The following is an 11,053-nucleotide window of genomic DNA, read 5'->3' on the forward strand; positions in this document are numbered from 1 at the left end:
CCGTAGAATTCCCCATATACGTTTTAAAGTATCTGGGAATTTCTATGTTCGAGTACTCAGTGTCACTGGCTACGAACTCGACGACTCGACGAAGCAAAGATCAGCAAAAGTTCATGTAGAACCATTCCAATGACTCTGTTTTTGGCTTGATCTACAATAATTCTATTGTTAGCATCTGCGGTTCAGCCAAGCTCGCGGCCGTATATTGGGAGCATTAAGAATAAATGAAATCATCAAGATTTATGCCTTTTCCTCGCACAAGGTACGAGGAGCTCGCGGCTAGGTCGGAAGTAGAACGACGCGATCGACGCGAGGTCGGACCAAGCCATACGCCTCTCGTGGACCACCAGCGAGAGAAACAGATCAAGGGTCTCTCTCTCCCCCCCACTCTCTCTCTCTCTCTCTCTCTCTCTCTCTCTCTCTCTCGCGTCTTCTTCTTCTTCTTCTTCTTCTTCTTCTTCTTCTTCATCTTCTTCTTCTTCTATCGTGGGGGGCCGATTCTTCATTTTCTCTATTTTCTCCTTCGCTGCTGCCATCGCGAGTTTTTACGTGCTATACATCTTTACATTTGCTTATAAAGCTTAAGACTCGCTTTGCGCTTTACCATCTACTTACGGAGCTCTCGCGATTCCGCGCAAATTTTCTAACACTTTTTATCAAAATGCTCAACTCGAATTTTGCAATTTACCATTCATCCTCATACTCGCATAAGAAATGTCGATAGAAAAAAGTTGTATTTCTTCGAGATCTACAACTTTTTTATTTAACTGTTTTTTGTAGAATGCATAGAATTTGAGTTAGAGCCAAAAACCGTTGATAAAAATCTCTCATAAAAACTATTATCGCGCCTTTGACCATCGTACTAGAAAAACATAAGCTTTGTCCCATTAAAACCCTCTGGTTGAATTTTAGATCTATTAGCGGCCGTCGACATACACACACGCACACACACACCCATGCTATTCGAAGCTAGGAGATGATCGGGTGACGACGATGCCGTAAGAAAGAAGACAATGGCTGAATGGCAAACAAGATGGGTCGCTAGTGGCAAAGGACGATGGACTCATCGCCTTATACCAAGGATAGAAGACTGGATTAGAAGAAGACATGTGGAAGTTAACTACTACCTCACGCAGTTTTTGACCGGGTACGGATGTTTCCGGGCGTACCTGCATTGGTTCAAACTAGACGACCATCCGAACTGCCCAATATGTTCAGATGCAGCAGAGGATGTTGAGCACGTCTTTTGCGAGTGCTCACGATATCATCAGGAGCGAGAGGAACTTGAGAGTTATCTTCAGATCAGAGTAACTCCTGAGTCGATTATGACGGCCATGCTGACCACACACACACACGTACACACACACGCGCGTCTCCTAACATGTTTCTTGCGTTTTTCTACAAAACTTAAAAGTTATCCTCCTTTCGTAATAAAGTGATGACAGTCAATAAAGCGATTTGATTGGTTGAAAACCTATGATCTATTGGTTAATCGAATGGTGTTAATATTTAAAGGTTTTATTATTGATTTGATTTTTCAATATTAACAATAACAAATTTCCATCAAAATAATTATTCAGTTACATTTTTCAAATTGAAATAAATAATATTGTTGTACTGTTGTGTGATTTTCATTAGTGAGTGCGGTGTTCAACAAAAACTAGCTGAATCCAACGCAAGCTACGTTGCGCGCCCAATTTTCTTCAGGTAAGAAATTTAAAATCGCAACTATAATATATTGAGACCGGATATTTGTTTCTCACTCAATCGAATCGCTTTATTATCGGCTTCAAAACATCTGGTCAGCGCTTTTTTTAAGAGAAAAGAGATAATAATCAAACAGATTGATACAAACAAATTTATCAATATTTGAGCATTTTTCAATTTTTATTAATAATAGGAGGACACGTTACACAAAGGTGAGGGTAAGAATTTTGAAAAATACAAAAGATTAGAAATTCAAAATTTATAAACTGAGATTTTGAAATAAAAAAATTTATAAACTGAGATTTTGAAATGAAAAAATTTATAAAACAAATTTGTTGAATTGAAATATTGCGAAAGCTGATATTTGTGGTTAAAATATTGCGAAAACGATATTTTTAGGAATTTCCAAATTTAGGTTTTCAAAATTATAGCTTTCTAATATTCTGGGATTTAAAATTTTACCTTTTCCTGGTAGAAAATAGATCAACCAAAATGGCCCATTCACCAACGGTTGGTCAACAGCGTTTGCCAACCGCTGCCTAACCAAATTAAACTATTAGAAGCCTGCTCTGTGTTTATTAGCAAACATGTGCTCTGTAGCTGATGCCGTGCATGCGCACGATAGTCACTTGTGGGCCGTGGCGACTCGTGCGTACACCTTTTCACATAACCCCAAAATTTAATGAAAATGTATACTCCCTTAAAATCTAATTGTACGATGTCTCAAAACCATATTATTGTTCGATCTAATGGTTGTTTATTAAAAATAGAGTGACCCCTTGTTGAAATAAAAAATGTAATAAAGTGTAATAAAATATAAGAAAATGTAACAAATCGTAACATTTTGTACGTTTTTGTTGGATTTCGGACCTTTTTTTACGTTTTATTACAGTTTGCTACATTTTATTACATTTTGTTACGGTTTATTACAATTTATTACAAATCCATTGATCCAGGATTTCATGGGGGTCTCTTCTTTGAAACGACAAATCTAACAATACGTAAAAAAGTATAACAAAATGTAAAAAATTGTCTGTAAGCGTAATATTATATAAGAAAATGGCGACTTTTTTATTTTCTTACTTCTGCTTACATCCTTTTACTTTTTCTTACAATTTCTTATGCATTGTTACATTTTATTATAAAATTAATAATTAAAAAATATATTGACTATATTAGGCGGTAAAATAACATATGTAATAAAATGTAAAAAAAAGTTAACAGATCTGAAAATGTAAGAAAGTGTCCAAAAACGTATGAGAAAAAAGGTCCGAAATCCAACAAAAAGGTACAGTTTCTTACATTTTCTTACATTTTTTTACGTTTTATTACAATTTATTACAGTTTATTACATTTTTTTTTCCACTAGGGATATTAATAAATTATTTGAGCAGGCATTATTGATGATTTATTATATTTTTGTACGAGTTTTAAAATTGGACAGCCGTTGCCCAATGGATAGTGTAAAAGCTGACGAAATGACGCGTCTTTTGACCAATGGCTGCTGGAACTGTTGGCCAAACTTAATAAAATTGATCCGCTGTTGGCGAACGTTTCTACCAGGGTTTGTTATAAATCAATTCGTAATTTTCTCCTTTTATTTTAAATTTTTATTTTTCAAAAATTTCTACCCTTACCCATTACACGAGGAAATTGAGCTCGCAAAGTGCTCTGAATTTTACGATACTATATATACCAAGAAAAAATATCAGAGTTTTTTCTATACTGGTGCATTCTAGCGAACTTCTAGCGTTCTAACACAACGCGCAATTATTTTGATGGAAAACAATATTTTATAATAAGTCATTTCTACAGGCATGATTTTTAAAATGCGTGCATCAGCATTAAAACCGTTAACCAGGCAATGCGTATGCGAGCAGTGGCGAATAAGTGACGGGTTTCGCGAACAAAATAAGTGCATTTCGCGTTCGACGGCATTCCACCAGTCGCAGCTGACTCGGAGTACACGAAAATACACACACAGGCACAGGCACACACACACACAGGCACAGGCACACACACACACACACACACATACATGTACACACACATATGTACACACGAAAGAGACATTAAGACTCAATCTCTTTCCGATGGTTCTCTCGTTCTGGTTTGCCGAATGAGGCGCTCTTCGCTAGTATCGGCACGCTGCCGCGACTATTCCTGAATCAATAACGCTTCGGGCTGCCGGATCCAGGGAAGGCAAAAGCCAGCTAACGCTCTGGTTATATCATCGTTATCGTTACAATAACATGTCACAGACTGCATGCAACGGATTGTTGCACGCGTGAATTCCGCCCTTATATGTGCAAATCCAGAAAAAACCGGACACTTCAGGGGGTCTGAGTGAACAAATTTGAAATTCGAGAGCACACCTACCTGATCAACTTTTTTGGGTTCCTAAGGCCACCCAGAACCCGAAAAACCTCAGGTTCCCAAGATTAAAAAATACCTATTTTTTGCCGGTCAGTTTAAATTCTCAGGAAAAATTATCGAAAACAAGCCACGGTGAAACTTTACCCACTCAGTGTATGAAGGTTCAATCCAAAAATGTGTATTGCTAGGATCGAAGTATCAGAAGAGAGCTGCAATTTAAGGGCTGGCAAATTAAAAATGGTTGCCTGGGTAAAAAGTTGTCTAGGCTTGAAAATAGTAAAAAGTCACGAAAATAGTACGATGTTTTACGAAAATCAGCGATTTCGATCCAACTTTTGATCCGAGCAGCCAATTTTAATCATCCAGGGGCTCAAATTGAAGCTTTTTTCTTCTATTTTCGTTTAAAATTTTTTGATTAACCTTTCAATTATACCATCAGCTATATATACGCCTATCAATTATGGCCGTTTTTTGGCCGTTTTCATCGTCACACACGCACACACACACACACACACACACACACACACACACACATATATATATATATATATATATATATATATATATATATATATATATCGTAAAATAAAAATGTTAATCTAAATTTTCAAACTGAAAGCGGAAGAAAAGGCTACAATTTGAGCCCCAGATCGTCGGAATCGACCGCTCAAATCGAATGTTATAAGGATTTTAAAAAATCGAAAAATTGGTGATTTTTTGCCATTTTCAAGCCTAGACAACTTTTGACCTAGGCCATCATTTTTAACCCATCAGCACTCAAAATAATTCTTTTTTTTTTTTAATACTTTGATTCTATTAAAACACATTTTTGGATTACGCCCCCAGACAAAAAGTGTCAATGTTCTGCTTTTCGTTAATTTTCCCTGTGTCAAATTCCCATAAGAGAATTTGAGCTGCCAGGCAAAAAAAAAGGATTTTTTAATCTTGGGAACCCGGTTTTTCGGGTTCTATATCGAAAAAAATGTGGTCTGGTAGGTGTGCTCCCAAATTTCAAATTTGTTCACTTAGACCCCCTGAAGTGTCCAGTTTTTTCTGGATTTGCACATATGTAGATATTTATATACTCCCCCAGAAGCTCTCGCGTTAAAATAATTCCAACTTCCGTGCCAGGCCGCAAAGTAGATCGATTAATTTTATCGACTGCGAAACATTTCTATCAATCTCATCGAACATCAAACTTATAGAGCCTCGCGGAATTGCGAAACCCTGCAGCAGTCGGTATGCGGAGCCGAGCATCCAGGTGGTGCACTGCCGATCTATGCACAATACACATCCCATACATTGTATACTGCACATAATTGTAAGTGCGTACCTACAGGCACGCTATACCAGTTGGCCAACAGGGTTGATGAGCTCGCACGTGAGTGCGGAGGACGCGCCGAGCATGAAGTTACGGTTGGGAGTCGCGTGCTCGGCATAAGCGCAATGGATTGCAAGCTCTTAATGGCTCCTGCATGATAATTTCCTATCACGAGCGCGTAAATTGAACGTTTCAATAAGAAGATGCTTGATTGACGCGTGTAGTGCATACACTCGACTGCATTGTAATTTTCGCAGCAGCGGATGATATAAGATTCCCGCAAATTAGTTCCGCAGCAGTTTCGCGGTAGCACTTGAGCTTCGAGCAAACGATACTCTAATTCCCGATAGGTGTGCCCGAAGGGCCAACGGCGTTCCGGAGCGATAAAGCATGCTCGCCGAGGGTGAATCGCGTTGCGCAGCTTGTGGCGTGATGCGCTTGCCCGCGCTGCTCGTATAAGAGAGAGAGAGAGAGAGAGAGAGAGAGAATGGCAGAGAATGGCAGGCTTATACCAGAGCGGGATGAAAAGGGAAAAGAAGACTAAGGGCCAGGACAGCTAAAAAGGCATAGACCACAGCCACAAGGAACAAGAAGGAACAACGGCGCTGTGTGTCGTTCTGTCGTCTTGTGTGTATGGTCAGTCATCCTAACCTATTGAAAACAAACATACCTATTTAAATTGGAGCAGAGATATTAAATATCTAAATAAGTATTTGTTTACATTTTAAAAATTAGTGAATTGATATTTTAGGTAAATAAGTATGAATGTATCTACAGCAACAGTATTATATTGTTGTTTGCAACTATTATCTTTGGCATCAGAACTTCTTGAAGCCTGGCAATATGAAAAGAGCAAACGGTGGATAAATAGACGATGGCTACGTCGTCCTATCAATAAAAAACGCTTAACTCATGGATTTTTTACAAGTCAGTTTCAAAAAATGAAGCTTGGTAATGATATCTTTTTCCAATACGTTCGAATGGATGTTGACACTTTTAATTATTTGTTGTCAATGGTGGAGCCTTATAATTGAGGAATCGTAAGAAGAAACGAGATGCTATATCTGCTGAACAGCGATTAACTATAACGCTAAGGTATAGATTATACTATCTAAAAATATTATTAATCATTTGAAAAGCTTAAAGTCATTATTGATCATTTTGTTGCTTATTTAGATACCTTGCAAGTGGTGATGATATCCTATCAATAGCGATTTCATACAGGCTAGGCAAGTCAACCGTTCATAGCATAATTAAAAGAACATGCAGCGTTATCCATCAAGTATTATCTCCTATCTATTTAAGACCTCCATGCGCTCCAGTTTGGAGAAATATTAGCAAAGGTTTCGAACAGGATTGGCAACTACCTGGGTGCATTGGCGCAGTTGATGGGAAACATATCTGTATCCAATCTCCTCCAGATTCTGGAGCTCTTTTTTACAACTATATAAAGTTTCATAGTATTGTTTTACTTGCTGCGTGCAACCACAGATATGAATTTACTGTAGTTGAATTCGGTGCTTATGGTAGTGAAAGTGATGGTGGTATATTTTCAAGAAGTGAATTTGGTAAATCTTTAGACGAAGGTCGTTTAAACATACCTACTGAAAGTGTAAAGAAGAGGGTACTTATTATATTACTTATCATCTTATTTTGTAAATGAAATAATTGGAACTAACTAATAAACAAATATGTTCTCTTATATTTTAGAAATTTCCAAAAGAAAACAAATAATGCTACAAAGCAAACTTTCAAAAGTAAAACTCAACAAAGTCCTTCAGAGTTATTACAGGATGATACTACAGAGGATGTTCTTTCAGATTGTTTGAATGAGTCAACCAACGAGGAATTGCAACAGGTATGGATGACAAATATTATTTTCTTATTAACATAAATATATACATATCTAATCCACAATACAATAATTAGTTTTATTTCATATTTTGTAGGTTCAATATGAAAATATTGAAATTGAATCACCCAGCTTATTCAACGATGAAAATTCTACATTGTCTCCAGGGGTAAAATTATACAATGTATCATGTTAAATCATACAAATAACATCAATGCATTATATTTTTCTCTATATTTTTTAGCACAAAGAATCAATTGAAGATATGAATAATGAGGATGTTGTCTCTGAAATGGCACTAACTGAAAATACGATGCAAAGTCAGAATATTTCTAGAGAAAATGAGACTCAGTCACAAGACAAGGTTTATTCACTAGTTTTATAATTATAATTTCTTTGTGTAATAATATATTTTTATTACAATTTTATTATATCTTTTACAGGTCACTAACAGTCCAAAAAGTACAACCTCTACACCTCGCACTCCTTTACTTGATATGACAGTTTCTTTTAATAATAATAACATCGATAATGAAATGAAACAAACATTCAATTAAAAAAAATATATCACAGGGATGAAGAAAATAATGCCATTGCTGATTTGGTGACTAAGCGTCTACGAAAAATTGAAGAAGAAAAAAAGAAAAACAAATTGATTTGTACTATTATGAATATTTTATTTGAATAAATATGGATGGACAATTATTTAAAATAAAACATGTTCTTTTTTAATTATCAAACAAACTTTCTCGATTTCCTGGTAAAACAGTATAATTACTTATTGTGCTAAAACAGGCAATTTAAGGTTGTTAGGCCTTAATTTGTAGAAATATATTTTATACTTTGGGTGAAAAATATTTTAATTTTATGCAACAAATATCATTTTTTCCGTTTGTTATTAATTATAATTACACAGAAAAAATTTATTTAGTTATTTACAATTTGGAAAAAGTTACATTATTTGAATTAATTAATTTACTATCATTTCCACTTTTTTATTTTTCCAACATTAACCATTATTTATATTTTTTATAATTCTAAAATTTTAAATTACACCCAGTACGGTAGGTTAGGATGACTGACCATACACACAAGACGACAGAACGACACACAGCGCCGTTGTTCCTTCTTGTTCCTTCTTGTTCCTTCTTGTTCCTTGTGGCTGTGGTCTGTGCCTTTTTAGCTGTTCTGGCCCTAAGGCTCAGCCGTTTTTCTGTCAATCTGCTCGTGATCCCTATAATTTCCTGTGTAGAAAACTCGCGCGCCGCGGCCTTAATGCTCCATTGTCTTAGTTGGAGAAGCGAGAGCCTCTGCGCGCACCGGCGCTCGATTCCGTACTGCTCTCGGCGGCTGATGTAGCTACACAAGACTCAACGACCAGCTCAACTTTTTACTCGGGTGGCTGCAACAGTTACGACTTTACCTCGCGTGCTTTCGAGTACTAACTTGTCGACAGCCTGAGGCTCTCACCTTTGGGAAATCGAACTGCGCTAACTAATAGCGCCTAGTCGAAAAATCTTGTTGGCAAACCTCACTGCCAAGTATACCCGGTTTGGAGAAAAAATCAGTTGAAAATTAAGTTAGCTACTTTTAATAAATATAAATGTAGGTGTTATCATTGTGTCATGCGATTCAGACAATACCGGTGAAGGGTCGGGCTGGGGGCTACTTTTCAAATATGAAACTAAAATCATAAAATTGTGCGTAATACGAGCTTATAAATTTTCCTCGACAATATAAATAATAATTAAATAAATAAATGCCGAAGAGGGGCTCAGCGCTCAGGCGATTTTCAGTTCTCTTCTTAGAAAGTAGCGAGGCAATGATCTTGTTTAGAATATTCAAAGGGTTATTGACAAAAAAGCACAGCTCCCGAGGAGCTCGCAACTTCAGTGCGCAGTTACGGTAAAATAGACAGCAGAATTATATTTAACGCGGCTGGCAACGTTTGCTTTTACCTTCAATCTTCGTAAATAAGAATGATGCGCGAGCGTCCGCACTGCAGCTCGCCGTGAGGGAGAGAAGGATGCTTTAAAATTGTTGCGCCATAAACTAACAGAAGCAGAAGCAGAAGAGCGTTTGAAAAGCTCTAAAATGTAATGGCAGCGCGCGATCGCCTGTGCCGAAGCGAAAATTTCCTTGCGCTCTCTCTCTCTCTCTCTCTCTCTCTCTCTCTCTCTCTCTCTCCCTCGGTTCTCTTAGCCAAAGTTTTCAACGGTGGGAAAGACTTGGAAATCAGCTTCGAGCACGGAAAGTAGTTCACGCAAGCTGAGGCACACGAGCGCTCAATGCTAGCTGGCTCGTTATATCACTCATCGTTTTGCAGTCCGTGAGGGCTCCGTCGTCGGAAGAAGAGCAGCACGCGGCAGCAGCAGGCAGCTAATGTAACGACCAAGACGGGAATGCGCACCTCGGTTGGAAGTCGAAATTCCCGAGCTGCAGCCGTCACGGAATAAGGGGGCGAGAAATAATAGAGCTCTCCGCTCTCCGCGCACACCTTGGCGCGGGGCACTAGCGTTTCCCTGACGTTTGACCGCGCGGCGCTCGCACACTTCTTCTGTCTTGTGCAGCTGATGCCACGTCAGGCCCGTGAGAGAAAGAGAGACTGAGCAGCCGTTGGCGATGACGTCTTCCGCGAAGAAGCGCTGCTTTTACGATATGCCGCAATTCGAGAACTCGGCAAATCGGAGCCATCTCAACTCATCGCAATCGCTGTTTTCTTTGTCAAGGCTCGTATAACCTACTATAGATGCGTTTTTTTGCCCGCAGCTTTTCGTCGCGGTTCGATGTTTTCTCAGCTCTCCTCTGCTGCGCTTCGCGGGAACGGCTCTCTCCACTGCTATACACAGTACAGTGCGCTTCCATTCGTCCGCGCACTTACCAAGTCGTTTTCCTGCATATTTTCATGTCGATTATTATTGCTGTCATCGATCGTAGGAAATAAATAACAGAATTTAACGGGTGCCGATTAATAGCAATTCTGAACTGGTTCCAATTTTAATGCAAAATACACTCATATGTCAGAATTATGTGTATGCATTGAAAGAAGATCCAGTATAATATCAAATGAAAATCACGCGGGATTCTGGCCTTTGTTGTACAAGCAACTTAAAAAATGCACGTATAACGATAAAAAAATCAACTTTTCGTTTTCTGATAAGTTTGTAATGAATTTAGACTGATTAATCAGATCTGTAGAGAAAAATTAAGTGCCGTGTAAAAAATCAGGCATTGAATTCTTTAATCTTCCGTGCGTACCTCGCATTCTACAGAGCAAGTCAATAAAAATTGGTGTATTTGACAATGACGTCACACGTAGGGCTTGTAAGTGTAGCCGCATGCACGCACTTTGAGAGAGAGAGAGAGAGAGAGAGAGAGAGAGAGAGAGAGAGAGAGAGAGAGAGAGAAAGAGAGCACGGGTGAAGGCGAAGGAGCATTGTGTGATGTGCACCGATCGGTCACACGATAGTCAGCCGGTCAAGGACAAACCCGCGAATCGTCGAGTTCCCAAGACGCCGCGCTGGCTCCTGCACACACACGCTTCTTTATTTGCCGCGTTTACACCACACTCGTTGTTGCAGACTGTGTCTCGATGCGACTGGGATGTGTGAAATGTCCAAACTGCGCTATGTCCCGTTTTCTTGTCATTTATCGCCGCAACGCAACAAATCGCGATCATAATTAAATACTTCAGAATAATCGTATACCCGATTCGCAAACCATGAGCACAGAGACGGAAGCAGTGGTGGCACAGCGGCTCGTAATTATACTTAGTTCTGTATGTATAAAAATAAAAT

The 11,053-nt window shown here is 38.5% G+C and overlaps 1 protein-coding gene and 1 long non-coding RNA gene across 5 annotated transcripts in view; one reads left to right on the plus strand and one right to left on the minus strand.

The window, feature by feature from the left end:
- LOC100120909 (paired box protein Pax-2-B) overlaps nt 1–11,053 on the minus strand; it is a 71,367-nt gene that overhangs the window by 51,399 nt on the left and 8,915 nt on the right. The gene's annotated exons all lie outside the window — the stretch shown is intronic.
- LOC100680425 lies at nt 5,118–7,890 on the plus strand. Of its 4 annotated transcripts, XR_004227467.2 has the most exons (8): nt 5,118–6,040; nt 6,156–6,331; nt 6,427–6,499; nt 6,581–7,028; nt 7,115–7,262; nt 7,354–7,425; nt 7,501–7,620; nt 7,700–7,890. It is a non-coding gene; the product is annotated as an uncharacterized LOC100680425 (long non-coding RNA). The 4 variants fall into 4 exon arrangements; XR_134162.5 differs by having other exon boundaries at nt 6,156–6,499; XR_001729157.3 differs by having other exon boundaries at nt 5,123–6,155; nt 6,227–6,499.

This window comes from Nasonia vitripennis, chromosome 4 (assembly GCF_009193385.2).
Source record: "Nasonia vitripennis strain AsymCx chromosome 4, Nvit_psr_1.1, whole genome shotgun sequence".
NCBI classification, from domain to species: Eukaryota; Metazoa; Arthropoda; class Insecta; order Hymenoptera; family Pteromalidae; genus Nasonia; species Nasonia vitripennis.